This window comes from Mus musculus, chromosome 1, assembly GCF_000001635.26.
Source record: "Mus musculus strain C57BL/6J chromosome 1, GRCm38.p6 C57BL/6J".
NCBI lineage: Eukaryota > Metazoa > Chordata > Mammalia > Rodentia > Muridae > Mus > Mus musculus.
This window is the reverse complement of record NC_000067.6, coordinates 86,897,765-86,922,281: the sequence shown is the minus strand read 5'-3', so window position 1 is coordinate 86,922,281 and position 24,517 is coordinate 86,897,765. Positions and strand designations below refer to the sequence as shown.

The 24,517-nt window shown below is 41.7% G+C and overlaps 1 protein-coding gene and 1 pseudogene across 10 annotated transcripts in view; one reads left to right on the top strand and one right to left on the bottom strand.

Annotated features, from left to right (window-relative positions):
• The window catches only part of Dis3l2 (DIS3 like 3'-5' exoribonuclease 2), a 348,174-nt gene that overhangs the window by 127,816 nt on the left and 195,841 nt on the right, over positions 1–24,517 (bottom strand). The window lies entirely within an intron of this gene.
• Positions 12,574–13,520, top strand: Gm6136 (predicted pseudogene 6136; annotated as a pseudogene).

The following is a 24,517-nucleotide window of genomic DNA, read 5'->3' as shown; positions in this document are numbered from 1 at the left end:
TATATCTTTATAAAATCATTGATTTTTAAAAAATTCAATGTATCATAAATCACTTACTATTTTTTTTGAGACAAGATCTTACTATGTATCAAGGTTAACCTTGAACTTAAAATCAAGTTTTTGCTTAAGATTCTTCAGTACTTAGATTTAATTTTATTTTTTAGTATTTAAACCTTTAAATGGCTCAAATCAAATTACACTTAGAGAACTCTCCTTTCTTTTCTATTCTTTATCTTTCCACTGTTTTGCTGCCCTGTATACTTAAATCATCCCACCAATTTCTGGTTTATCCATCCATCCTCTCTCTCTCTCTCTCTCTCTCTCTCTCTCTCTCTCTCTCTCTCTCTCTGTGTGTGTGTGTGTGTGTTTGTGTGTGTGTGTGTCTATCTGTCTGTCTTTGTCTCTCTCTCTCTCTTTTGACGCAGAGCCTAAGCAACTGCTCTATGACTGGTCTACATCCTCAATCCAAGTGAAATAGAGACAGGTAGGTAGATAGATATCCTAAAAGTCACTGTATTACTTCAGAGACTTCAGTCATGGAATCACTAATGTAAGAAGCTCACTCCAGCCCAAATGTAATCCCTGGTGTCTCCAAACCCAAGCCAACCCACATCTTGAATACCTGGGATGGGGAGTGGGGAAAAGAGTTCATTGCTTCATTAGACATGCCTACAACTTTAGGTAGCTCTGACCGTTACAAAGCATGGTGGGAGCTGAACTAAAATATGGCTGAGAAACTACATTTAGGTCTCTTTGTAGCCACAAAGATCAACTGACTCCCTTTAAACCACAGAACCTTTCAAACCTGATACTTCCCAAGAAATATGCCCATTCCTTTTTTTCTTAAATGGATTATAATTGTGTATAATTGTAGTCCTTTTCATAAAATATCAATTTTTTTTTTTTGGTCAAGAACAAGTTCAAGTTGTTGGAACCAATGAAGCATCAACATGAAGATGGTATTGGAAACAAGAAAAAAAGGCCAGAGTTCCTTCATCCAACAAATATGTAATGGGTATTTACTGTTCTAGGTGTTCAGGACTAATTTGAGAACACACAAAGGTTTCTATCCAGCTAGTCTCTCAGGGGGTGGGGGAGGGCAAAGGAGAGAAAATAAAAAGCACTGAAATTAGAGCCCAGACAGAGAAAATACAGCAGAGCAGCTGACTACAGCAATCGCACCGACAATGGAGTCTGGGTAGGCTGCAATGAGAATGCACCATGGGAGGATGTCATGAAGGAAGAAGTGAGTCTCTTGTTTGATAAGGACAAAAGTCATAACCTTCCCCCATGGTTTCTCTTCTCTTTTCTCTTCTCTTCTCTTCTCCTTTCCCTTCTTCCCCTTTCCCCTTCTTCCCCTTCTTCCTCTTCTTCCCCTTTCCCCTTTCCCTTTCCCCTTCCTCCTCCTCCTCCTCTTCTTCCTCCTCCTCCTCCTCCTCCTCCTCCTCCTCCTCCTCTTCTTCTTCTTCTTCTTCTTCTTCTTCTTCTTCTTCTTCTTCTTCTTCTTCTTCTTCTTCTTCTTCTTCTTCTTCCCCTTCTTTCTTCCCCTTCTTCTTCCCCTTCTTCCCCACCCCTCCCCTCTTCCTTTCCTTTCCTTTCCTTTCTCTCTTTCTTCTTCTTCTTCTTCTTCTTCTTCTTCTTCTTCTTCTTCTTCTTCTTCTTCTTCTTCTTCTTCTTCTTCTTCTTCTTCCTTCTTCTTCTTCTTCCTTCTTTCTTCTTTCTTCTTCTTTCTTCTTCTTGTTTTTGTTTTTGTTTTTTGTTTTGTTTTTTTGAGACAGGGTTTCTCTGTGTAGCTCCGGCTATCCTGGAACTCACTCTGTAGACCAGGCTGGCCTTGAACTCAGAAATCTGCCTGCCTCTGCCTCCCAAGTGCTGGGATTAAAGGTGTGCATCACCAGAATTTTTCTTAGGACACTAAACTTACTCAACCAAGGGAGCTTCTTACAGACAGGGCAAAGACAGCTAGCTTTGTCTTTGCACACGTCCTGTTTCAGATGACCTAAGAGCTGGGCTTTTCAATGTTCTGAAAATAGTATGTATATATGTGCCAATGGGAGTGAGGATGGTGGATGATTCCCCTAGGCCCAGAAAGTCTTTTTATCCCAAGCTCTCTGTACAACTGTTTCTTTTTCTCCCTCGTTTTTGTTTTTTTGGAGACAGAGTTTCTCTATGTAGCCCTGGCTGTCCTGGAACCCACTCTGCAGAACAGGCTGGCCTGGAACTCAGAGATCTCTGCCTTATTCTGCCTCCTGAGTGCTGGAATTAAAGGTGTGTGCCACCACCGCTTAGCTTGTTTCTTTCTCTTTTACTCTGGTAGTACTTTCCCTATAATCCAGACTTAAAATGTTAGACTGTGGTTACTTTAAGATGGACTTTGAGAATATTAACTGATAAAAATAGGTAAATAGGTATGTAGATATAGACTCAGTTACTGAGTGATCTTATAGTTAATATTACTAATTAAGATTGGGGTTAAAAATGAACAAATCTAAAAACCAAAAATATCTGGTTTTCCTCAGCTGGCTATTAAGAAAAATCAGGATCGCTTGGCTACAGTTTGTGAATTTGTTGCTATTTCATAAATTCTGTCACTGTGGAGAGATGCAACGTGTCTGTCAATGTTCTTCCATTGCAAGTTCACAGGCTAAGTGTGTATTTTGAACATTCAGCTGTACCATCTTCATCTGTACTGTCACCTCCACCCCAGGGTCAATCCTTCACTCCACTGTCCTGGTAAGCAGGGTAAAGTCTCTGTTATGGCTGTTTCCTGTTGAGTGGAGGGCACAGAAGAGGGTGGTTTGGAGAAATGGGTTATAGAGTGGTAAGATCTGTCCAGGTTCAGGTAAGATCCAAAGAAAGATCAGAGTGTATTGCTATGGTAGGTGAATGAAATCTGTGGAAGGGTTTCATCCAGCAGAAAAAGAACAGAAAACAAAAAGATGGGGGTTGGGGAAGACAAAAGGCCAGTTTCAAATGAACCCCTGTTACAATACTTAAGAATAAATATCTTGCTGTACAGGGTGGTGCATGCCTTTAGTATCAGCACTAGAAACAGAAGTAGGCAGAGGTAGGCAGATTTCTGTAGGTTAGAGGACAGACTAGTCTACATAGAAAGTTGTAGGCCAGCCAGGGCTACATAGTGATATCTTGTCTCAAAAACATATTAATGTACATACACATGCACATACATACATACATATATTGAAAGGAACTTCATCTTATGTACAACTCCAAATTTGACAGCTTTACACTGAACTTGTAAGCTCATAAATTTTTTATATCAAATTTCATCAAATGGGATATTTATTTGTATGTCTAAAAGAGTCAAATTCCAAGCATTTGTCCTTAAGAGAGGCTATATTTAATACAAAAATGGAGGCGGGTAGAATAGATTTTTGAAAAGTAGTGTATGGATAGATATATTTTAACTTAAATATACTACACAAATTCAATTCACAAGTTCCAGAAGCAACATAGTCAACACGTAAAAATAAAATGGAAATTGTAACCAAATCTTAGTATGAACTTTTTGTTTTTGAGACTAAACACAATGGAATAATGAATTTAAATTCTAGTGGACAGAATATTAACAAAGTCAAGGAATTAACTACGTCTAGACATCTCTATCCTCAAATAGAGAAATATATATATCCCCGCCCCCTCAATCCTTTGAATTCTCAAATCAGGAGTTCAGAACTTGCTGTTGAAAGGATCATCATCCTTAATTGTCAATCCATTTATCAGGCTTAGATGCAAATACAAGTGTGAATGCATTTCAACAGCCAGGAACTTGGAAGGTTCTCAGGGAACATGCTGTGCTAACTGGGGAAGGGTTAAGCTACACTATTTTTCAGATCTGAAAACAGTTGTTCTGATATGAGAAGAATCATCACAATGTTGCCATCTCGCTTCTATAAAAGCTATGCACATTTTTTGTACAACTGTATGATTGTTATGGCAACCATAAAAATGGAACTATCCTTCTTCCAATTACACACTATCCATACTAGATTACCTTTAACACTACCCTGAATTTCTTTTCAGAACATGCTGTCTGTCCTATAGATGCTTAGAAGCAAGATAAAGTGGTCTCTTTCAAAGGGAGATTCCATAACAATGACTCTTTCAAAGGACTAGCTCCTCAGGCATTCTAGGGCTCTCTTGTCAAGTCTCTTTATCCCCTGGTCACTGGGAGACCTCAAAATATTCTTCCTGGGAGGCAGAGGAGCTGCCTGGAACATGTATTCTCAAAATGAATGTTTTACTAAGTGGGTGAAGTGGAAAGATGGTGTTCAAGCATCATAAACAGGCTCACTAGGCCTGGCATAGTTCTGTAAAATGCTGAGACTATTGCCAATTCCCATTTATTAAGGTAAGAAACTTGTACAAGTGATATATAGTACATTTTAATACACTTTTCTCTGTAAATAATGCCAACATAGATATATATTTTTAAACACCAAAATAAATATCAGCTATACTTTAGGATGACCAGAAACTCTATTCTTACTTTCTCTAAAATGAGTAATATTTCAGAAATTTCAAGAGAAAAAAGTATGAACCTTTTCCTCTCAGTAACGAGAAAAGCCAAGCCTTGTCTTTTGTCTCCAGGTTTTCATGCTGGGTTCTAACCCTGCTGCACTGTTCAGAACTGGTTTTATAAGTAAAAGCAGAGATGGAAGTGTACTGGCTGTGAATTTCTGGCAGATTTAATGTTAAATACTTAGATTTCCAAGAGGAAAGCATGCTAACAGTTACTGCTTGGTGCAGAGAGTTTCCAAATAAGGATCTGGGGCAGAATGAAGTATTGAAAGCTCTGCTTGGAGTAGGAGAGGCCTGGGGAAGTCCTCCCACAGCCTGGATGTCAGGGGTTCAGGCCTCCTCACTAAACAAAGAAATGACCGAGTTCCTGCTCACCCTAAAGCACAGGTCTATCTATTTTCATGTTTTAAGGATGGATATTATCCATGTTGTCATTATTTGCAGAGCAAAGTTCATTAAAATGTAGTATGTATCGCTTGTACAAGCCTCTTACTTTAATTCATGGGAATTGGCAATGGTCTCAGTGTTTGACAGAACTACGCTGGGCCTAATGACACTGTTCATGATACTTGAACACCATCTTTAGACTTCACCCACTTAATAAAACATTCATTTTGAAAAGGCATGCTTCCTCCACCCCGTTGGCTGACTCCCACTGCCTGGTCCTTTTCAAGTTTTGAATCAACCATGAATTTACACTGCTCTTCCACCACAACTGAAGTAGCACCATCTATGCCTGGTCTCTTCCCTTCTCTTCCTTTTATATGCTTCATTTGACTATCAGGGCAAAGTAAGCCTCTAAGACAGAGAATTCAATTATGCCCCCTTTCTCCAACAGCTTCTAGCTCGATTTAGAGGGCTGTACAGCATGTAAGAGTCTCCCTGACTTGACTGTAATTAGGACTGTGAGGCTGCTCGACTAAATGCCCATGGATAACTAAACAAAAACCGGGCTGCTTTGATCAAGAGCTTAATCTATTTATGCCTTATGCATCAGCGCCCTTCCTAAGGAGACAACGCCCAGATTAACTGTAAAGATCAATCAGACTACAGTTTGGTCAAAACTACATTAGAAATGATGTATATTCACTCTCCTACCCATTATCTGGTTTATATAACCTGGAAGCTCCTGAAGACACAGCTGAGTCAGCGGTCTCCAGTGTCTTTTGGGATGACTGGACTGGTTATCTTTGTTCTCCTACTGCAGCATTTGCATCTGATTCTGGGCAGTGGCTGGGCTGCGCTGTTAGGACTAGGCCACTGATAACAAAAAGGCGTCCACATTTGTACTGGCCTTCACTATCCCCAGACTTTGGTGAACCAGCTCTGTGCAAACATCTAGAGAGAATGAAAGGAATATGTAGAAATTCATTTTCTTCTTTTCTATACTTAGTTCTCTCTGTAAAGACTGCTTCCCCACTTAAATGGTTTTTAGTTCTTAGTGTCTGTTTACATATACTAGAAATAGTATTTGCTGAGTTAAATTTTCACTGAATTTTAACCAAAAGGCTGAGAAGTGATTTAATTAATTCTCTTGGGCTCTTCTCTTTTTAAAAACATCTTTATAACTTCATTTCTATTTATGTTATATTGAGTATAAACATATCATGGCATTGAGTGTGAAGGTCAGAGAACAGCTTGTGGGAGTCAGTTCTCTCCTTCCTCTATGAAGACTCCATGGGCTGAATTTAGGCTGGCAAGGTTAGCAGCATCTTAATCCAATGAACCATCTCACTAAGACATTTTTTTTTATTTTATTCTAGTGTGTGCCTCTGTGTGTGTGCTTGTGTGTGTGTGTGTGTGTGTGTGTGTGTGTGTGTGTGTGTGTGTGTGAGCTAACCTGTCTGGGTGCTCTTTTCATCAATTCCAACCTTTAGAACAAAGGTTAGAGGTGGCACAAATGACTTTTTATTTAAATGAGTACACTGTTTGCAGACACAACAGAAGGGGCATTGGCTCTCATTACAGATGGTTGTGAGCCACCATGTGGTTGCTGGGAATTGAACTCAGGACCTTTGGAAGAGCAGTCTGTGCTCTTAACCGCTGAGCCATCTTTCCAGCCCCAACTGAGCTTATACCTCATGCACCAGCAGATCTCTTAGAGTGAAACAATGTCTGGTAATGCCCTGGGGCTTCCAGCCACTACTTAGAAGGGCTGGCTCTCCTAGAGATTTTTTTTGAGGGTTTATAACCAAAGTGTGAAGGCAATATGAAGGCAGTGTGAGAACAATGTGAGGGCATTGTGAGGGAGGTGTGAAGGCAGTGTGAGTGCAGTGTGTTGGCAGTGTGAGGGAGGTGTGAAAGAGTGTGAGGGCAGTGTGAAGAAGTGTGAATGAGTGTGAAGGCAGTGTGAGGGCAGTGTGAAAGCAGTGTGAGGGAGGTGTGAAGGCAGTGTGAAGGAGTGTGAGGGCAGTGTGAGAGCAGTGTGAGGGCAGTGAGAAGGCATGTGAAGGAGTTATTCCCTGTGCAACTTAAATATGTCTTTTTGGTATGATATTTTATATTAATGATTTTTAGAAAGAAGGAAGAAACGATATTTGATCAAGTATATTGGATACATGTCTCCAAGCTAAGTACTATATATGTTATTATTAAAAGTCAACACAACACATGGGAAAGAATATATATTAAGCTAAGGCTCAGATAAACCCTCACGGGCCACATAGGAAGTGGTAAGTGAGAAATCAAGCCAATGTTACTTTTAGATTCCACATTCTTTTTTAAAAGATTTTTTCAATATTTGTTTTTATTATTTTTAATTATGTGTATGTCTGTATCTTTGTGAGCGTTTACACAGATGTGAGTGCAGGTTCCCCTAAACACCAGAAGATGGCATCAGATCCCTTGGAGCTGGAGTTACAGTAGTTGTAAGCTATCCAGTGTGGTCATAGGCACTGAACTCAGGTCTACTACAAGAGCAGTGCACATTCTTAACCACTGAGCTATCTCTCTATCTCCTAAACTCTCCATTCTTAATGTATTTGATCCCTACAACATCAAAATTAATTAAAGTTTCCAACTCCTGGCATGGAAATCAATAATTAGCATGACTGAGAAAGATAGGAGTGAGAAATTCTAGACCAGCCAGCACTACAAGAATGAACCCGTTTCAAAAAGTCAAAACCAACAATATGGAGTGAGCACAGCTATGGTGGGTATGTAGGCTGCTCGCTCTATAAGACCTCTCCTGAATCAGCACTGAACCCAAGCTGAGACAGTTTGAGCCTTGCCACAGAGTCTAGAACTGGGACAGAGAAAGAGAGATGGAAGAGTGGGGTTCTGAGGAGGAGAGAAACTAGTCTGCCTCTGGGAGGATAGGCCAGGACAACACAGTGATCTTCCCACCAGGAGGCAAAGGAGGTTCCTCTGGGTGAAGGGAACATGAAGAGGCCACAAGAAGTTTCTGGGTTCCTGCCTCATTGCATTCCTAAGCTCCCTGCCCTTTGGTTGAAAGGCACTACAGAAGCCTTAAAACAGATTCCCTTTTCTGCTTAAGTGAGCTCTAGTGGTTTCTGTTCATTGGGCCCAAGAAAGTTTTAATTAAAGCAGCAGCTGTGGAAAGTTTCCTAGAATGGCAAACTTGTCATAGCTTTCTCTCATGCTTTCTCATTAAGGAAGCCATGACAGGATGTTACAGTCACCACTTCCACACCACCCACTCCAGGGAGCAGCGTGAGCCTTCCAGGTGCTGGAGGCAGAGGGAGGGCATGGATGAACTGTAAGGTCAGGTTTCCATTTCAAAAACAAGTCAACTTTAAAACTACTGCTTTCGTCATTTGAATTCCATAAAGCACAATGCAAGAACACCAGTCTCTTCGCCAGCAGGAATTTGAAGTAAAAAAGATTTTAATTTCTATTTTCTCAGTGTGAGGGAGGGAAGATGAAGCATTTCTGGACAGACTGCTCTTTTTATTGTAGACATGGGCCATGAAGGTGGAGACATGAGGATCAGAGGCGAGAGATGCCAGGACTGCATACCTGAAGGTCTGAATTCAAGTTTCTGCTCTGTTCCTTGCAGCTGTGTGACCCTGCATTTGTCTGAGCCATAAATGTGTTCCACCATACTGGTTTACTGATTAGTATAATACATGTGAATAAAAGGTATAAGATAGACTTTCAGTAAGGGATGTGCTTCGGTGAGCAACACGTTACCAAGGCTACAGGAAACTTCAAACTTTTGCCTATGTCCATTTTTTTTTAACCCTGGTTTTTTTTTTTTTTTTTTTTTTGGCCAACTATTAACAGAGATGATCTACCAGGGAACTGATTTTCCCCCCGTTGGTTTGTGTGTCAAACACAAGAGCAGAAAAGATGGAGGGGGGGGTGTCAATGAGTGCCCACTATGCACCCAGTACTGCCTTAGGTTTGAGAAACATCTGAGAGTGTGTGAGTGATTTAATATTTTCAAAGTAACTATTTCAAAAGGAAACGATTAAATATGACTATAGAAAAGGATAATTGAACACACATTTAAAGTATTGTTATGCTTGTGGGAACACTCCTATCCTAGGAATTCTAATTACATCTGAAAGACCACAGGAGAACTGTTTAAACAATCACAGTTTGAAACACTTGATTCTCACATATATAAACTTTGGGATAGTTCCACTAAGACACCCCTTGGGCAACAGAAACACAGGCAACTTGCACTGAAGCATGAGGAGGGGAACTATGTAACAAGGTCAGTTGCTTCCACAGGTGACCGTTTTTCTGCACAGGCTAAAGGACTCTATGCACTCATTCACACAGTGTCACCATGCTAAACAGTTTTACTACTTTATAATTATAGTTCTTTAAAAAAAATTGGATTGCCCACCTTGATCACCCACCTGATTTACCACCTTTGGCTCTGAACTTACTTGGCTCTTTCTAAAAATTAAATTCACCCTCAAAAGATGAATTTGCCATTGTTGAAAATGTGCCTCAGGCTCTGAAGGTAATTTCCAAAGAAGAGTCCAAAAATGTCTATGTTTTCTAGAGCTGCACAGCCACGGCTTGCCAACTGCCCCAGCCTCCCACCTCATTCCCAAACCATCTTCAGGATCTTGCTTCTCTCAGGCTCCCCTTCCCTCTCTGCCCAGCAGAGTCCTTAAAACAGACATCTGTGCTTGGAAGTTCCCTCCCTCCCAGCCACTCCTCAATGGACTGGGATCTGGCTTTTGTTCTAGTCACCACATAGAATAATTCTTAACACATCTAAAAGGCAAAGATAAAAACTTGACAGCTAAATACAATGTAGTGGTTTGAGTTTCCGCCTTGTCCCAAATGACAACACTACTCAGAGAACATGATTAGATCTTGACACAAATTCACATTTTCCTTTTCTTCAACTCTTCTAAGGCCTACATTTCTGTTTCTCTAAGTCCACCTTGCCCTAGGAAGCATCTGGGAAGTATGGCATGCTCTGGAGTCTATTCTTGGAACTCTCCTCTTTGGGTTCTACTTCCTGGTAGCCTTTACTAGTCCTGTGACTCTAAACAGGTTATCGACTTCCAGACTTTGCACCTGGGTACCAGGCCTATTCTTCTGTCTCTCTTTTTGGAAGGTTAAGCATATAATCTGTAAATTTTATTCATCTTTCTCACAGAAAAGTTATTCTATTCATATTCTTTATTGTGTTATCTTACATCCCCTTGAACTTCACTGAGGTCTGTGGTTATTGATACAATTCAAGGGCCATGTCGGCATCTCCTCCTAGTGAGGCATACAGACATTAGGAAAACTTAGCAATCCAGGACACTGCTTAGCTTGAGCTATACACATACTCCTTTCCCAACAAAGCACCTAACAACCTGGAACCAAGTCTCTACTGAGTTTCATGCATATTTCTCTCTCTTTTTTTTATTAGATGTTTTCTTCATTTACATTTCAAATGCTCTCCCCTTTCCTAGTTTCCTCTCTGAAAATCCCTTATACCCTCCTCCTTCCCCCTGCTCCCCAACCCACCCACTCCCACTTCCTGGCCCTGACATTCCCCTATACTGGGGCATAGAATCTTCTCAAGACCAAGGGCCTCTCCTCCCATTGATGGCTGTCTAGGCCATCCCCTGCTACATATGCAGCTAGAGACACAAGCTCTGGGGGTACTGGTTAGTTCATACTGTTGTTCCTCCTATAGGGTTGCAGACCCCTTCAGCTCCTTGGGTACTTTCTCTAACTCCTTCATTGGGGACCCTGTGTTCCACCCAAAAGATGACTGTGAGCATCCATTTCTGTATTTGCCAGGCACTGGCATAGCCTCACAGGAGACAGCTATATCAGGGTCCTGTCAGCAAAATCTTGTTGGTATATGCAACAGTGTCTGGGTTTGGTGGTTGTTTATGGGATGGATCCCCAGGTGGGGCAGTCTCTGAAGGTACTTCCTTCAGTCTCAGATCTGAACTTTGTCTCTGTAACTCCTTCCATGGGTATTTCGTTCCCCTTTCTAAGAAGGAGTGAAGTATCCACACTTTGGTCTTCCTTGAGTTTCATGAGTTTTGCAAATTGTATCTTGGGTATTCTAAGTTTCTGGGCTAATATCCACTTATCAGTGAGTGCATATCATGTATGTTCTTTTGTGACTGGGTTACCTCACTCAGGAAGATATCCTCCAGATCCATCCATTTGCCTAAGGAATTTCATAAATTAATTGTTTTTTAATAGCTGGGTAGTACTCCATTGTGTAAATGTACCACATTTTCTGTATCTATTCCTCTGTTGAGGGACATCTGGGTTCTTTCCAGCTTCTGGCTACTCTAAACAAAGGCTTATGGTCACTCTGACTTTTAGCTCCCTAGCAACCCCTAATAACTCCTTTTCTGGGCTTAAACATGTCCAAAATGATATCCAGGAGCCACAAGCAATGGGATGATCCAACCTGGGCTGATTGTGGGTACATGTACAGTAAGGCAAACTAGTTCCAAGGAATGATCTTCAACACCTCTAATATCTTATGTCTATGTACAAGTGGATGAACACATGTTTAAAATGAGATGCATCATAGTAATGGACATACAAAGTGAACACAGACTCATATAACCTAAGCCTGTCAGTGAAAACAAAAGGTTACCCAGACATCACCCTTACAAAACAATACATTACCCATACAAACCCCTTAGCAACCAACTCTCCCATTCTTAGAACCATATAAGCAAGCCCTAAGTAGTAACCTCAGGCTCCTGGGCACTCAAGTTGAACTAGCCCACTGTTCCCTTGCAGTGTGTCTAGACTGTACTCTCACTCCACTCATAAATAAAACTCCTTGATGCCTTGCTGTTTGTGTGCACTTTTCCAGTCTTTGGAAATACCAGGTCTAGGCAGTGGTGACCAGTTCCACCAGTGAGAACTTCTTTCAAAACACATGACAATGTTAACTGAGTCTTCTTTTTAAATAATAAGGCAAAGCACACTGACATCCTATTAGTCCTTCAAAGTTAAGTTAGAAAGTCACTTGCTCTGTAAACTAGCAAGTTCCTCACACTACATCAGTTACTTTCTCATTTGTGCTTACCTACTGCCACTTTGAAATGGAACCCTTAATTTGACATAGTTATAGATTAATTGGCATCTGTGAGAAATAAAAACAGGTGCTGTGTCCCTTTACAGGGATCCAAACAGTATAAAAGTTCACAAGACTCTACTACAGTGACTAAAGTCAGATGCTGATGCCGACACAAGCCAACTTTATTTACACTTCCAATTCCTACTTGAACTCATTTATACGTATATACTCCATATAATTTTATTATATGTGCAGGTTCCTGGAAACATCATCAGTCAATTAAAGCCACTGACTGAAGGATCCCTTGATCACTCCCAGTTTCCTGAGTTCTACCTCCTAGAGTCATGAGCAACTAAAATCTGTCTTCTAATTCTAAAGTGGGACTTCTCAAAACTGTCCCATAAATGGAATTATGTGCTACTCAGTCTTCCGAACTGTGTAATTTCTTAAATACTTTCTTGCCCAGCATAATTTCTTAAATAGTCACCCACACGGTCACATGTATCAATGAGGACCATCCTGGGTGCACAAAGGCTTGTCTAACAATCACCAGTTGGCTCTTTCCCGTCTTGCAAGATGGCGGGTGAAAAAGCGCCTGATACAAAGGAGAAGAAACCTGCGGCCAAGAAGGCTGGCAGTGATGCTGCTGCCTCCCGGCCCCGGGCCGCCAAAGTAGCCAAAAAGGTTCACCCTAAGGGTAAAAAGCCCAAGAAGGCGAAGCCCCATTGCAGCCGAAACCCTGTCCTGGTGAGAGGAATTGGCAGGTACTCCCGATCTGCTATGTACTCCAGGAAGGCCTTGTACAAAAGGAAATACTCGGCTGCCAAGACCAAGGTTGAGAAGAAGAAGAAAAAAGAGAAGGTCCTTGCTACTGTCACCAAAACAGTTGGTGGGGACAAGAACGGTGGCACCCGGGTGGTGAAGCTTCAAAAAATGCCTAGGTATTATCCCACCGAAGATGTTCCTCGGAAGCTGCTGAGCCATGGCAAGAAGCCCTTCAGCCAGCACGTGAGAAGGCTACGCTCCAGCATCACTCCCGGAACTGTCCTGATCATCCTCACTGGACGCCACAGGGGCAAGAGAGTGGTTTTCCTGAAGCAGCTGGACAGTGGCTTGCTGCTTGTGACTGGGCCTCTTGTCATCAACAGAGTTCCTCTGCGCAGAACACACCAGAAGTTTGTCATTGCCACCTCTACAAAAGTTGATATCAGCGATGTTAAAATCCCCAAACATCTGACTGACGCTTACTTCAAGAAGAAGCAGCTGCGCAAGCCCAGGCATCAGGAGGGCGAGATCTTCGACACAGAGAAGGAGAAATACGAGATTACAGAGCAGCGAAAGGCTGACCAGAAAGCTGTGGATTTGCAGATTTTGCCAAAGATTAAAGCTGTTCCTCAGCTCCAGGGCTACCTGCGCTCTCAGTTTTCCCTGACAAACGGGATGTATCCTCACAAACTGGTCTTCTAAATTGTTAACCTAATTAAACAGCTTCATAGGTAACAACAACAACAAAAAAAATCACCAGTTGAAGGGCATCTGGACTGTCTCCAGTTTGGGACTATTATAAATAGTTTCTCTGAAAATCCATCTACAGGTTTTAAAGAAAAGATATTTTCATTTCTGTGGGATAAATGCCCAGAAATGCAATTACTGGTTTGAAGGGTTATGCTTAATTTATTAAGAAACTATCCAAGAGTGTCTAGAGTGGCTGTGGCATTTTGTGTTTACACCGCCAGTGTGTGAGTGATCCACCTTCTCACATCCATACCAGTCTTCCCCATCTGTCCTCTAAGCTGTAACCCTGCTATAGGCAAGGCAGAAAGATGGCAAATACATTTCCTTTTACCAGTTCCCCACCCCTACTCTTTGTAAGGTCATGAGCATGGAACCTTGGTTTCCAATAAAAGATTTATTTATTTATTTAGTTAGTTAGTTAGTTATTATTGGGTATTTATTTCATTTACATTTCCAATGCTATCCCAAAAGTCACCCACTCCCCCACCCACCCATCCCACCTCTTGGCCCTGACTTCCCCTGTACTGAGGCATATAAAGTCTGCATGACCAATGGGCCTCTCTTTCCACTGATGGCTGAACAGGCCATTTTCTGATGCAGCTAGAGACACGAGCTCTGGGGTGGTGGTGGTGGGGTACTGGTTAGTTCATATTGTTGTTCTACCTATAGGGTTGCAGATCCCCCCGGCTTCCTGGGTACTTCCTCCAGCTCCTCCATTGGGGGCCCTGTGATCCATCCAATAGCTGACTGTGAGCATCCACTTCTGTGTTTGCTAGGCCCTGGCATAGTCTGATAAGAGACAGCTATATCAGGGTCCTTTCAGCAAAATCTTGCTAGTGTATGCAATGGTGTCAGTGTTTGGAGGCTGATTATGGGATGGGTCCCCGGGTATGGCAGCCTCTAGATGGTCCATCCTTTCGTCTCAGCTCCAAACTCTGTCTCTGTAGCTCCTTCCATGGGTGCCTTGCTCCCAATTCCAAGAAGGGGCAAAGTATCCACACCTTGGTCTTTGTTCTTCCCGAGCTTCATGTGTTTCACAAATTGTAATTTATATCTTGGGTATTCTAAGTTTCTGGGCTAATATCCACTTATCAGTGAGTACATATCATGTGGGTTCTTTTATGATTGAGTTATCTCACTCAGGATGATGCCCTCCAGGTCCATCCATTTGCCTAGGAATTTCTTTTTTTTTTCCATTTTTTATTAGGTATTTAGCTCATTTACATTTCCAATGCTATACCAAAAGTCCCCCATACCCACCCACCAGCACTCCCCTACCCACCCACTTCCCCTTTTTGGCCCTGGCGTTCCTCTGTACTGGGGCATATAAAGTTTGCGTGTCCAATGGGCCTCTCTTTCCAGTGATGGCCGACTAGGCCATCTTTTGATACATATGCAGCTAGAGTCAAGAACTCCAGGGTACTGGTTAGTTCATAATGTTGTTCCACCTATAGGGTTGCAGATCCCTTTAGCTCCTTGGGTTCTTTCTCTAGCTCCTCCATTGGGAGCCCTGTGATCCATCCATTAGCTGACTGTGAGCATCCACTTCTGTGTTTGCTAGGCCCCGGCATAGTCTCACAAGAGACAGCTACATCTGGGTCCTTTCGATAAAATCTTGCTAGTGTATGCAATGGTGTCAGCGTTTGGATGCTGATTATGGGGTGGATCCCTGGATATGGCAGTCTCTACATGGTCCATCCTTTCATCTCAGCTCCAAACTTTTTCTATGTAACTCCTTCCATGGGTGTTTTGTTCCCAATTCTAAGGAGGGGCATAGTGTCCATACTTCAGTCTTCATTCTTCTTGAGTTTCATGTGTTTAGCAAATTGTATCTTATACCTTGGGAATCCTAGGTTTGGGGCTAATATCCACTTATTAGTGAGTACATATTGTGTGAGTTCCTTTGTGAATGTGTTACCTCACTCAGGATGATGCCCTCCAGGTCCATCCATTTGCCTAGGAATTTCATAAATTCATTCTTTTTAATAGCTGAGTAGTACTCCATTGTGTAAATGTACCACATTTTCTGTATCCATTCCTCTGTTGAGGGGCATCTGGGTTCTTTCCAGCTCCTGGATATTATAAATAAGGCTGCTATGAACATAGTGGAGCATGTGTCCTTCTTACCAGTTGGAACATATTCTGGATATATGCCCAGGAGAGGCATTGCAGGATCCTCCGGTAGTACTATGTCCAATTTTTTGAGGAACCGCCAGACTGATTTCCAGAGTGGTTGTACAAGCTTGCAATCCCACCAAAAATGGAGGAGTGTTCCTCTTTCTCCACATCCTCGCCAGCATCTGCTGTCACCTGAATTTTTGATCTTAGCCATTCTGACTGGTGTGAGGTGGAATCTCAGGGTTGTTTTAATTTGCATTTCCCTGATGATTAAGGATGTTGAACATTTTTTCAGGTGCTTCTCTGCCATTCGGTATTCCTCAGGTGAGAATTCTTTGTTTAGCTCTGAGCCCATTTTTTAATGGGGTTATTTGATTTTCTGGAGTCTACCTTCTTGAGTTCTTTATATATATTGGATATTAGTCCCCTATCTGACTTAGGATAGGTAAAGACTCTAAGCAAGCCAGTCAGTAGACAAAGCCCTGGAGGGAAAGACTCATACATGTTCATGGTGAGTTGGCTCTGTGCTTAGGATGTGGGTTATCCAGAAACTGCTAACACTTACCTTCTAGCAAGCAGTCTTACCCTGCTTCCTATTTGCAGTACTGGATGCCCATAAAAACAGATTTTACTGCTGAAAAATAAAAGGGTCTAGTTTTTTGAAACTCGTCTTTTCTGGCATCATTTGAAGAGTACTCTTGCTTGATTTTTGCAATTTGCAAAATTCCTGGTAAGACTCAGTATCTGTGCATCATTCTTAGTTACCATTACTGCTCTTAGCAGTTTGTGATAAGTTTGAAGCTCTTCTCAGAACCATATTGTGAACAAGGTGTTGTCCTTTGTGAGTTTTAGCACCAATTTTTGGAAGGAATTTAAGAGAACAATTTGGAATCCTGTCATTTGGGGAGCTGTTTAGACCTATTCAGGAATGTCATAGAGGAAAAACTTAATTCCTATAATTTAATAGTATCTTTTGAGCTACTTTGGATTGTTTTGCTCCTTCCATTCATCTGACATGAAAGTATGAATTCGTACATAACAAATTCATAGAAGAAATCTAAAGGAGGAGAAAAACTAAGAGATTGGCTTCTGTGGTTCTAGCATCTGCTGTAAGGCAGTACTATGGCATCAAGTGACTGGAGCTGGGAATGTTAGGCCCTGGAACTCACTTGAGGAGGTTGAAGAGTAATTCTCTTGTAAGTAAGGACAGTATTCTCTTCAACCTTTACAGCCTTGTTATTGGCAGGTGAGAGAAATCTCTGCTGTAAAAAAAAGGGCTCTAGATAGGAACCTGGGAGCAGATGGCCCTATGATGGCTTTTCCAGTACTGCGATCTGGGTTTAGTAATAAACAGGTCTTGTAACAATGCTTATCAGCATGTCCTGTCTTCATTGTGGAGTTTTGTGTCAGTCCTGACTTTGCTTTCTTTCATGTATGCTGGGTACCCAGTTCTCACATTCTAGAGTCCTAACCTTTTCCTGACTTACCAAGAGGCAGAAAGGAGTTGTGAGTGGGAATTTTGGGGGAAAAAGGCTGTAATAACTCAGGCTGCAGAAATTACTTTTGTGTCATATTATTAGATGGCACAACGGTGATTATTAGGGCTGGAAACAACTGAGGATAGAATCCTCTTTCATGATCAATTCTGGACCATACCCCTCACGTACCCCTATATTTCCTATAAGTTGTAACCCTGCTATAGGCAAGCTGGAGAGATGGCAAAAACATTTCCTTTTTACCAATTCACCACCCCTGTTCTTTGTTAGCGAACAAAGGCTCTGCTACTTCTTAGGACTGAAAATGCCACATGAAAAGATGAGGAGAATTAGGACTTGGTTGAGGCCTGTTCATGGAAAGTTGCTGCATCCTAGTCAAAAGAATGGCGTGAGGGCTTTAACTCTGGCCTTGGTGGAGACATGCCATTCTGATCTTCCCCTAAAATTAGAGCATTCCATACTAAGAGTTACTTTGATAGGGTCTGTCAATCACTTGGTCAGAAGACCACCTCTCAGGAGAGCTGATTCATATGAGGACACACCAAGAAGATGGGAGGAATAAGGATCACACTATGAGATAATTGCTTATGCTTTCCAGAGGTCTCTCCTGGCGAGCAGTTGCTTACAAGTCTTTACTATGCCAAGCCAGCCCACTTTTCTGAGTTCTAACTCAGAAACCATAACTTTCCCTTTTTCTCCTTTTAATTTAAACCAAGCATGCTTTCCCTGGCAGGGCTTTCTGACCTCCATGCCTAACTCAAAAGGCATGGCTATCTCTCTCCCTCTTGGCCATTTCCCTTTCCCTGGCAGCTTCGGAGATTTTTCAGCTTGCCTACCCTGTTGTTTTTCTTTCAAACTCTAATAAAATGGTCCTCAAAGCTTTCTTCTGAGTCTGTTTTTAAATTCTTTTTATTAACGAGACTAAGAACCCACAAAAGGGAACCCCAATTTCCCCAGTAATACATTCTGTCAAAACTCCAGGATAGAATACATTCCTTAGGATATCTGTTCTGGCTCAGACCTGATAAAACAGGAAGGAAAGGTTTCATGAAGCTCAAGGGGCTTCAAGATTTCTCAGGGGCAGGGGGGGGGGTCATACAAAGTGGTCTTTGCCTTCCCCAGTGAAGGGATGAATCAGATAGAAAGCACATTAGATACAACTCTACAGTCTCTAAAATATGACTTCTTGGTATATTATTTGATCACTTAAAAATTCACTGTAAAAGAAATTCCCACTAGTAGAAGAACTTCCCTCCTTGCTAATTGGCTATTAAAACAAGGAAAGATACAGAGTGATCACGACGCCCAGTCTTTTGACTTTTTTTTGTTTGTGCTGCGCTTTTGCTTAAACCCTTCTCTATGGCATTTGGATTAAATTCTCTGTCTTGAGGTAGAAATTTGCTGCTAGTTTGTAGAGTCATACGTGCCCTGGAAGTGTAGATTTAGCAATGCTGAGTGCTTACTCCAATGGAAGAAGCCATTTGATTAATGATCTCTCTCTCTCTCTCTCTCTCCCCCTCCCTCCCTCCCTCCCTCCCTCCCTCCCTCCCTCCCTCCCTCCCTCCCTCCCTCCCTCCCTCCCTCCCTCTCTCTCTCTTTCTCTCTCTCTCTCTCTCTCTCTCTCTCCCTCCCTCCCTCCCTCTCTCTCTCTCTCTCTCTCTCTCTCTCTCTCTCTCTCTCTCTCTCTCTGAGATAGGGTTTCTCTGTATAGCCCTGGCTGTCCTGGAGCTCACTTTGTCACTTTGTAGACCAGGCTGGCCTTGAACTCAGAAATATGCCTGCCTCTGCCTCCCAAGTGCTGGGATTAAAGGCATGTGCCACCATGCCTAGCTGATCTCATTTTTTTTTAATGGCAAATGTGTACCATAAAAATTGGGGGCTTGCAGAGGCAGGCAGATTTCTGAGTTTGAGGCCAGCCTGGTCTACAAAGTGAGTTCCAGGACAGCCATGACTATACAGAGAAACCCTGTCTCAAAAAAACAAAACACAAAACAAAAAAAAAAATTGGGGGCTTTTATCAATTTATGTTTCTATATGACTGTATGTATATATTTTAAATTAGGTCCCCCATGAGGCTAGTGCTTACGTACTATCTACATGATACCAAAGTTGCTTACAAATAATGTGTCTTGGTCACATTAACTAAAATTGTTAAATTAAGCTCATCACATGTCTTAAGTAAATATTAAACAAATAGCTTTGTTAAGATCAGGCTGTGTCCTTCTCTAAATTACTATACTGCTTAAGACTGCCTTTTTTCCCTCCAGATTGAGCCTTCCCTAAGAGACTTATTTATTTACTTATTATCAGTCTGTATGGGTGCTTGTCTTCATGAGTTTAAGTACTATGTACATATGGGCGTCCATAGTGTGGCTGAACCAGGGTGTCAGATCTCCTAGAACTTGAGTCACCAGAAGTGGGCACTTGGAACCAAACCCAAGTCCTATGCAAGAGCAGCAGGTGCCCTTAACCAGTAGGCTATTTCTCCAGCCCCATGAGACTTCAGTTTACATAGAGCTTTTGACTTCATTTTGTGAATGGAGGGTAATTGTGCACCAGACGAACATGCAAACAACTCCATCTGTCTAGTACCACCCATGTAGCACAGATTGATAACTGACTTATTCATGGGAGTAGAAAGGGACCATCCTATAAAATTATCATGATGAATGAAGCTTGGAGGGACACATGGGAATGTTACAATCATATTAGGAAAATCAGGTCCAAGAACTTACTGGACATACCAAACTGAGGAAACGAAGCAACTCCCTCTCTTGGACCCCATACACAGGTAAACACCCTGCACTATGATGGCAGCAGCCCCACCAACCTGCCATCCTACATCCTATATGTGAGTCAGGCCAATGGGCAGAGAGTTCCCAACATCCTTGGGGATTCTGCTCTACCCAGTTGCAGCTATTGACACTGTACCCAACAGTCATCAGCTTGTCCTCCAGCTCATTTTTTAGACCCAAGTCCCCCTTTTCTTGCTCTGCAGCTGGATTTAACTCTGCATCCTCCCTCTCAGCCCTGTGACCCACAGCTGTAACTTCTTCTCTGTGGATGGTTTGAGTTCTCAAGGTGTTATCTTGTCAATACAGTCTATTTACATTTCTATCAACCTACTTCTATTTTTTTTTAATTAGGTATTTTCCTCGTTTACATTTTCAATGCTATCCCAAAGGTCCCCCATACCCACCCCCCCAATCCCCTACCCACCCACTCCCCCTTTTTGGCCCTGGCGTTCCCCTGTACTGGGGCATATAAAGTTTGCAAGTCCAATGGGCCTCTCTTTGCAGTGATGGCCGACTAGGCCATCTTTTGATACATATGCAGCTAAAGACAAGAGCTCCCGGGTACTGGTTAGTTCATATTGTTGTTCCACCTATAGGGTTGCAGTTCCCTTTAGCTCCTTGGGTAATTTCTCTAGCTCCTCCATTGGGGGCCGTGTGACCCATCCAATAGCTGACTGTGAGCATCCACTTCTGTGTTTGCTAGGCCCCGGCATAGTCTCACAGGAGAGAGCTATATCTGGGTCCTTTCAGCAAAATCTTGCTAGTGTATGCAATGGTGTCAGCATTTGGAAGCTGATTATGGGATGGATCCCTGCATATGGCAATCACTAGATGGTCCATCCTTTCGTCACAGCTCCAAATTTTGTCTCTGTAACTCCTTCCATGGGTGTTTTGTTCCCATTTCTAGGAAGGGGTAAAGTGCCCACCCTTTGGTCTTCGTTCTTCTTGAATTTCATGCGTTTGGCAAGTTGTATCTTATATCTTGGGTATCCTAAGTTTCTGGGCTAATATCCACTTATCAGTGAGTACATATTGTGCGAGTTCCTTTGTGATTGGGTTTCTTCACTCAGGATGATACCCTCCAGGTCCATCCATTTGCCTAGGAATTTCATAAATTCATTTTTTTAATAGCTGAGTAGTATTCCATTGTGTAAATGTACCACATTTTCTGTATCCATTCCTCTGTTGAGGGGCATCTGGGTTCTTTCCAGCTTCTGGCTATTATAAACAAGGCTGCTATGAACATAGTGGAGCATGTGTCCTTCTTACCGGTTGGGACATCTTCTGGATATATGCCCAGGAGAGGTATTGCAGGATCCTCCGGTAGTACTATGTCCAATTTTCTGAGGAACCGCCAGACTGATTTCCAGAGTGGTTGTACAAGCTTGAAATCCCATCAGCAATGGAGGAGTGTTCCCCTTTCTCCACATCCTCGCCAGCATCTGCTGTCATCTGAGTTTTTGATCTTAGCCATTCTGACTGGAGTGAAGTGGAATCTCAGTGTTGTTTTGATTTGCATTTCCCTGATGATTAAGGATGTTGAACATTTTTTCAGGTGCTTCTCTGCCATTCGGTATTCCTCAGGTGAGAATTCTTTGTTCAGCTCTGAGCCCCATTTTTAATGGGGTTATTTGATTTTCTGGAGTCCACCTTCTTGAGTTCTTTATATATATTGGATATTAGTCCCCTATCCGATTTGGGATAGGTAAAGATCCTTTCCCAATCTGTTGGTGGCCTTTTTGTCTTATTGACGGTGTCTTTTGCTTTACAGAAGCTTTGCAATTTTATGAGGTCCCATTTATCGATTCTTGATCTTACAGTACAAGCCATTGCTGTTCTATTCAGGAATTTTTCCCCTGTACCCATATCTTCGAGGCTTTTCCCTACTTTCTCCTTTATAAGTTTCAGTGTCTCTGGTTTTATGTGGAGTTCCTTAATCCACTTAGATTTGACCTTAGTACAAGGAGATAGAAATGGATCAATTCGCATTCTTCTACATGATAACCGCCAGTTGTGCCAGCACCATTTGTTGAAAATGCTGTCTTTTTTCCACTGGATGGTTTTAGCTCCCTTGTCAAAGATCAAGTGACCATAAGTGTGTGGATTCATCTCTGGGTCTTCAATTCTGTTCCATTGGTCTACTTGTCTGTCACTATACCAGTACCATGCAGTTTTGATCACAATTGCTCTGTAGTACAGTTTTAGGTCCGGCATGGTGATTCCACCAGAGGTTCTTTTATCCTTGAGAAGAGTTTTTGCTATCCTCGGTTTTTTGTTATTCCAGATGAATCTGCCGATTGCCCTTTCTAATTCGTTGAAGAATTGAGTTGGAATTTTGATGGGGATTGCATTGAATCTGTAGATTGCTTTTGGCAAGATAACCATTTTTACAATGTTGATCCTGCCAATCCATGAGCATGGGAGATCTTTCCATCTTCTGATATCTTCTTTAATTTCTTTCTTTAGAGACTTGAAGTTCTTATCATACAGATCTTTCACTTCCTTAGTTAGAGTCACGCCAAGGTATTTTATATTATTTGTGACTATTGAGAAGGGTGTTGTTTCCCTAATTTCTTTCTCAGCCTGTTTACCTTTGTGTACAGAAAGGCCATTGACTTGTTTGAGTTAATTTTATATCCAGCTACTTCATTGAAGCTGTTTATCAGGCTTAGGAGTTCTCTGGTGGAATTTTTAGGGTCACTTATATATACTATCATATCATCTGCAAAAAGTGATATTTTGACTTCTTCCTTTCCAATTTGTATCCCCTTGATCTCCTTTTGTTGTCTAATTGCTCTGGCTAGGACTTCAAGTACAATGTTGAATAGGTAGGGCGAGAGTAGACAGCCTTGTCTAGTCCCTGATTTTATTGGGATTGCTTCCAGCTTCTCACCATTTACTTTGATGTTGGCTATTGTTTTGCTGTAGATTGCTTTTATCATGGTTACGTATGGGCCTTGAATTCTTGATCTTTCCAAGACTTTTATCATGAATGGATGTTGGATTTTGTCAAATGCTTTCTCAGCATCTAACGAGATGATCATGTGGTTTTTGTCTTTGAGTTTGTTTATATACTGAATTACATTGATGGATTTCCGTATATTGAACCATCCCTGCATCCCTGGGATGAAACCTACTTGGTCAGGATGGATGATTGTTTTGATGTGTTCTTGGATTCGGTTAGCAAGAACTTTATTGAGGATTTTTGCATCGATATTCATAAGGGAAATTGGTCTGAAGTTCTCTATCTTTGTTGGGTCTTTTTGTGGTTTAGGTATCAGAGTAATTGTGGCTTCATAGAATGAGTTGGATAGAGTACCTTCCGTTTCTATTTTGTGGAATAGTTTGTGAAGAACTGGAATTAGGTCTTCTTTGAAGGTCTGATAGAACTCTGCACTAAACCCGTCTGGTCCTGGGCTTTTTTTGGCTGGGAGACTATTAATGACTGCTTCTATTTCTTTAGGGGATATAGGACTGTTGAGATCATTAACCTGATCTTGATTTAGCTTTGGTACCTGGTATCTGTCTAGAAACTTGTCCATTTCATCCAGGTTTTCCAGTTTTGTTGAGTATAGCCTTTTTTGAAGGATCTGATGGTGTTTTGGATTTCTTCAGGATCTGTTGTTATGTCTCCCTTTTCAACCTACTTCTTAAACCTCCAGAAACTCTGCCATAGCCTCTTTATTCTTTTATAGCATGACCCACATCACATACTCACACAGAGAAAGAGATGTTTGCTATATAATGTGTGATACAAGACTTAATATTAGCAATCAAAATAGAAATAAAAGAATCTCTGTTCACCTCTGCCAGACTATGAAGGGAAATAGGATTATCTGGCAAACTGCTGAAATTGAAACTCTTGTACCTCGTGAATTTATTATCTTTTAAAAATATTTTATTTATGCATTTAATGCATATGAGTACACTGTTGCTGTTTTCAGACACCCAGAAGAGTGCATAGGATCTCATTATGGGTGGTTGAGCCACCATGTGGTTGCTGGGAATTGAACTCAGGACCTCTGGAAGAGTAGTCAGTGCTCTTAACCACTGAGCCATTTGGCTGAGCCATTTCTTCAGTCCCGTGAATTTATTATTCAATAAATTCTGGCATTGTGAAAAGATGCAAGTGTATTCATCTATGTTTCTGACAGTCCATTTACTACGAGCTAATCTAATTTGATAAGATAAAAATAAAATTAAATTGCCTTTAAGACTAAATCTATGGGGTTGGAGAAATGGCTCAGTGGTTGAGAGCACTGGCTGCTCTTGCAGAAGACCTTGGTTTGATTTCTAATGCCCACATGATGGCTCAAAACCATACATAACTCCAATCCTGAGGGGTCTGATGCCTTCTTCTGACTTCTGCAGACACCACATATACACATGCAGGCAAAATACTCAAGACACATAAAATTTTTAAAAGCTTATTTTTGAAACAGGGTCTCTCTGTTTAACAGTCTTGGTTGCCCCAAAACTTACTTTGTAGACTAAGCTGGCCTCAAACTCACAGAGATCCTCCTGTTTCTGTCTCCCAAGTGCTGGGATTAAAGGTGTATGCCACCACACCC